Raw genomic sequence first — 6,000 nt, 5'->3', positions numbered from 1 at the left:
ATGAGGAAAAATCATGGCCCATTCTGCACTTCAGCTGAGATTAACAGTTAATATTCCTCCAGCATAAAGCTCACATGACTGCAGCAGCTGAGAAAACATTTACACGAATCACCCTCATCTCAAAATTGAAGCACAATATCTTCAGCTCCAACAGCATGTTATAAAGATGATGCCTGTAGTATCTCCCTGTTATAGGGGACTTGAAACTAAATGGACCACTGCTCCACAAGAAAGACAAATACAAACATACAAACATTGAAAAGCACCAGGCCAGATTTCTAGCAGGAGAACATGGAGAGTCATTTCCAATTTTTCCCCCTTGGGATACAGAAAACAAACAGAAAATGACAGAAATGCATATGGATAAGGCATTTCTATTTGCATACTTGACAACATTTGCATCTAAAAACTTAAACTTAGATATTGTAGTGCTACCATATTTCAACTTTAAAGTTGCCAGTTTTAAATAGCAGGCGTAGACATCCTCGTGTGCTAATTAGCAAGTCACAGAAGCTTAGTTTATCATTTGTTAAGTATTTTTACTCATAACTCCAGTAATGCAGGATTGAGGCTTGCCAACATTAACTGTTTGGTAAAGATTAAAGTAGCAATTACATGGCATATGCTTGCACCTCAGTTTAACATCAGCCCTAAGTCTGCTCCCTTCCAAAATTTGCAGAGTAGAACAGATTGAGAGTTGTTAGAAACATGTTCATCGCCATGTTTAACTCATTTGGTTTATGAATGCAAAGTAACTTTTGTCTTGGCAACGTGAGCATTAAAATGAGTTAACAATAATAAGCTACAAGCTATCTGTATATAAATCAAAAAGAACAGCTTATCTGCAAGTATTATAGCTACATTTTCTTAAATCAGTTGAAGCATTATGAAAAAAGCACAGAGATGGATTTTGTGGGGTTTGGTGTGCTTTTTTTTCTTTTTTTTTTTTTAAGAAAGCTTCTTAAGTGCAGAAATCGAGAAACAAGCTATTTTTATGCCTTCTTAGACACGTGATGTGCCCTAACACCAAAAATCAAGCACTCCAAATGAGAAGACAATTAGATTAAGTCAGGACAGCTAGTCCAAAAATTACATGTTTAAAAAGATTAGGTAGTAGGTGCCTTCTCAACTTCTCTGCTGTACTTCTATTCAAAAGTATGCTAAGAGCTTGTTTGCATAGGTGCACTTTGCATTTCATTGCTTCTTATTTCGTTATACAGTGGGATCCTGCCTTGCCAGAAATGGCTTTTTATAGTTGAGTGGAGTTTTGTAATCCTCTAATTTAAAAGAAACATACAGAGAGCTCAGCTAGCTCTAGCACTAGCTCATGATTTATTTTACAAGCAGTTTCACACAGCTCTTTACTAAACAGACGTTCTTTGTGCTTTATTACAAGTTTGCTCCATTGAGTCATGCTCTCTGTGGGATGTTGCGTCTATATTTTATTTTACTCTTGCCATTAATTACCTTGTGGGCCTGTATCATGTCTCTCTCAGTCTCATTTATTATAACGGCGCCTGCTAGTGTTGCTCAAGTTAAGAGGCTGTCAGTATTTCCATTAGAAAACCCATCTCTCAGGGGCTTATAAGTCAGCTGTAAAACTTTACTCCTGGTTGATGGTTGGCATACACGGCCAGAGCCAAAGGGGTTCTTTCTTTTCGTAACATTAAATTGAACTGAAAAAATGAAATGTTTTAAAGTCACCGAATCAGACATGAGTTTTGAGACTTTGTTTTTGGAATTCAGAAACAGCTTAATTTCTTGAAGCCAAGTTTTGCAGGCTATTTGTTGATAATATAAGTCACTGCTTGTGAGTTTATTTTTATTTATTTTTTTAATGGATTCAAGCCAGTCTTCCACTTTCTTTTCTATCATTGAACTTCTACCCTCAACGCTTTGCATCCAACAACAGGCACAGGTTCTACTCTTCTGTAGCTGCTGCCATATGAAACTGTTTTCAAGAATCCCTTCACAAACCTTCCTTTCCACATGAGGCCACAAATAAAGTCTCTTATGATTTTATATCTACAGCCACTACATGTCCAGTTCCATTTATTAACTTTGTCTCCACTTGGAGTAGAACTGGAAGTAGAAGACCCATGAGACTTCCATATACCAATATCTGGTGTGTTTTCCCCCCTTTTTTTTCCCCAAGCTACGATTCAAAATGGGTGCCAAAAAAACTTTGTAAGGGCTTTGAGGCAAGCCCGTTTGGAAACCAGGGCCCTGAAAGTCCAGGCAGGCAAGGGAAATTCACAAGATTCAGAGACTCAATGTTCACCAGCACCCAGAAGTGGAGTGCTCAGCTAAGCCACAAACTTTGCACCATACCATGCAGATGTCTAGCAAGACCTGTCTGGACTCCACAACTTTACAGAAGTCAGGCCAACCCTACTGAACAACTCAGGAGTCCCTGAATGACACAATCCAACACAATCAGAGATTTTAATGTAAGCTTTCAATGAGAGGCACTATCCAAGAAAAAAAAAAAACACCTTGCAGACTAAGTTATATAAACAGGCTTTTGTGCAAGAAGCAGAAGGCTCACAATCTACAGATGTTTGAGCACAGTGATCCCTCCAAGGGACAGTATCTTCATGTAATAAGGGTAAGTATTCACAACTATATACTGTAGTAGTTATAGTAATAGAAAACAATTTGAAGTGGCTGCCCAGCTGTCAACTAAAAGTATGAACATTTTGCGTAGGTCACTTCTTCACAAATAGTCTGCTGAACATAAAGCACAACCGGTTTTCACATGCTGCACAAAATAACTTAGGAAAAATAATCCTAAGGTATTTAAATGCTGGCATGCTGATTTTAATAGGTTATAATCACTGCCTTACATTAGATAAAGTTTAAAGAATTCACACGCAGTGCTTACCATTGATTTGTGCTTCTATTGAAAAACTCTCAAGAGAAGTCAGAATTTGACCGAAGTTGCTAGTCTCAGATTTAGAGACCACAGCATTTTTCCACATACTTGAGCACTTAGACAAAGCACCAGGGAAGCCACCTCTATATTGTTGCTCATTTTTAAACCACTTAAACCAGCATCAATGAGTTTCATCATATCCTCAAGAATATTGTAACTGCACGAGGGTAATAAACTCCATGTCAGCGGCTCAACATCCCCTCACAAGAATGTTTCAAAATGTGTGGGCCGGGGAAGGTGATGAAACAACCTATTAAAGCAATCATAAAAAGAAAACAAGTTACAGAAAACTAAGTTTTGATTAATCTGTATTTTACACAGATTAACTGTGTAATGGTGGAGAATAAGCCAGCTATCAACCAGAGAATGGAGAATTCATTTAATGGTTGCATGAGCTACAGGTAGGATGGAAGTGAACACTGCTTTAGAAGAACAAGGAATAAGAAATGTGATTGTTAAGGACCTAGACACCACTATATCAGCTGAAAAAAATCCAGTTAAATAGTCACTACCCTTACAAATCATCAGTCCTTGCCATTAAGCTCCATCTATTTTAAATTAATTCCCTAGGATGCACGTTGGTTAAACTTCTTTGGGTAGATGCTAGCTTGCTAATTTCTGTGCTGTCGGTTAAGTGAAGTGAGTAGTATAACTTTTGGAGATTCATTATCCTCATCCTTATATTTTAAATGGTCAGGATATTCACCCACATCTTTGTTACCTAAAGACTGTGGCCAATTACTCAATTCTATTTTATACAATTAATAAACAAGACTATCTACATGTTATGTGGAATGGGAGACAAGGTACAGAAATAAGGACAATAAATCTGTAGAAAATAATCTATTTTATCCAGCTGAAAGAACAGACTCACGAGAGAGGAAAATATTGCTTGGAACAAGTGGCTTTTAAAGGCAAACCTAGAATCTTGTCTCAACACTCAATCACATTAAATTCAGAAGCTGATCTTGCAGGGTTAGAGCTAGCCTGACTAAATCCAGCCTTTGTGATACCTCCCCCCACACACACCCCATAAGTGTCCTTTCTAGGCGCCTTCAGAGCAGTATAGCTATTCACAGCCTCTCGTTCTGAGAAAAAATATAAAATTTTAACTAGAAAGAATAGTTATGTATATATTTTTGGGTGAGTTTATTGTTTATTTTGTATTCCAAGAATACCCAGACAACATTGTTTTATGAACAATTTAATTCCAGATGCGATCTTTCTCCAATGAAAGTGAGACATTTCAGGTTTGCTAAAAAGAAAATAAGCAAGTCTGTGACAGGAGAATATGTTCAGACTAGACTTTTCCAAATCAAGAAAAGGACTTCAAACTTGCTCATCCATTTCTTCACTGACTCTTCACAGTGATGAGAAACCTATAGAAACTTTTGACTGAAAGTGATAAGTGTTTTTGATGAGTTGTTCACTAGCAAACTCCAACATAAGACATTGGCAAAAGATCCCCAAGCTTTTCTACCAGCGGTGTAATACCTAGCCTAATTACATATAAAATTAGAATGCATCTCAACTATGAGTCCTCTGACTTCATGTGTCAGACCCCTGCATTTTCACAAATCTGTTTCATTTTTCAATAAGGATTTCAGTTCTTTGGTTGCTTAGATTAGCAATTCATCCTCTCTGTAACTGTTCAAACGCACCACTCAGAAAAATACATCTTTTTATAAAGAACAATATAGGGCAAGGGTTCAACCTTTGATCCCAATTCCTGTTTGATTTTCCATTTCTATTCCCAGCTCTTTCTTACTAGATTGAAGTCTTATTTTTCTCTTCCAAGTTTATGCTGGCATTAAAGATTCACTTCAGACAAGAAGAGGTAGCTCTTAAATAAGATCCACATTCATACCCAGACCACAGAAAGTTTACTGTCCATAAATCAAATTGATATTTCTCCATAACTCCTCCAAAGCTACTCTGCTCTTTTCTAATCCAAAGAGGAACTGTCAGTCACATTTATAGGTTAATTTTCAGTTTATTACTTTGTTGACTAAGAGTCTTCCTTGCTAGATCTGACCTATACTTACCATTGTAAAACAATTAGAAGTGATGCCTCAAAGTATTTACTGCTGTTGGTTTATTAAAATTAAGTTTGGCTCAGAAAAAGAAGCAACCTGCCTAGCCAAAGATAACAAAGCCTTCAGTGAGGAAAGGAGTCCTCCCTGGCAAGAGATAGCAATGGACTATATAGTCATGATTCTGCAACTTATGTTTATTGTTAAACAATAAAAATGTAAAAATTACTTATCAATATGGTTGCCTCTCCTCCCCTCTTATTAGATCCAGGAGGTAGACTGACATTCAGTGTAAAGTTTTGCTGTGACAATATTCAGGATTGTTTGCACAGGTCCCTACAAAGATAACAAGTCACAAACAGCATTGCCAGAGACACACCACGTTATCATCAATGTGCCTTTGTTTTCTGCACCTCATCACTCAAAACAGCTCCAAAAAAGGCAGTGACATACTATTCTTTCCAATACTGAAACTGGTGAGAAAATAAGTTTATGAAAAACTCATTCAACTTAAGTCTCCTACATAAACTGTGATAAAAATAAGTAGGAGCAAAAGTTGAGAAGGATCCCTGAATGCTTTCAAAAATAGTTTTGAATAGATGTTATGACATAACTTTGAAAAGCCTGGGACATTAGAAGATGGAGCCATGGTGCACTTCCAAACACTTGTGTATCACAAACAATTTAAAGAGTCTATTAAAGATAAGCATTAAACAGAAACCTGTTTGTTTAGTTTCATAAACTTTTTTTTTAAAGTGACAGCTTGAAGGGACAAAAAGCTCTTGAACCCACAGCAAGTTTCAAAAACTGCAATAAGAAAAGCCCATCTCTATCAAAGGAAAGATTGTTTGCCTGAAGCTATTTTTAAAAAATGAAGTTAGAGGATTTATAAAACACTACAAGTTGGTTAAATCTACCCAGGACACATTAGATGGAACTTCTGAGTTGCTTTTAACATGGTTAGCAATGATTACAGAGCAATTCTTTGCATTGCTTCATGATTTCACTGAGATACATCATTTGGAAATACAA

The sequence above is a fragment of the Anser anser genome, assembly GCF_964211835.1.
Source record: "Anser anser genome assembly, chromosome: 4".
In the NCBI taxonomy this organism is placed as follows: domain Eukaryota; kingdom Metazoa; phylum Chordata; class Aves; order Anseriformes; family Anatidae; genus Anser; species Anser anser.
This window is presented reverse-complemented; position numbering follows the sequence as displayed.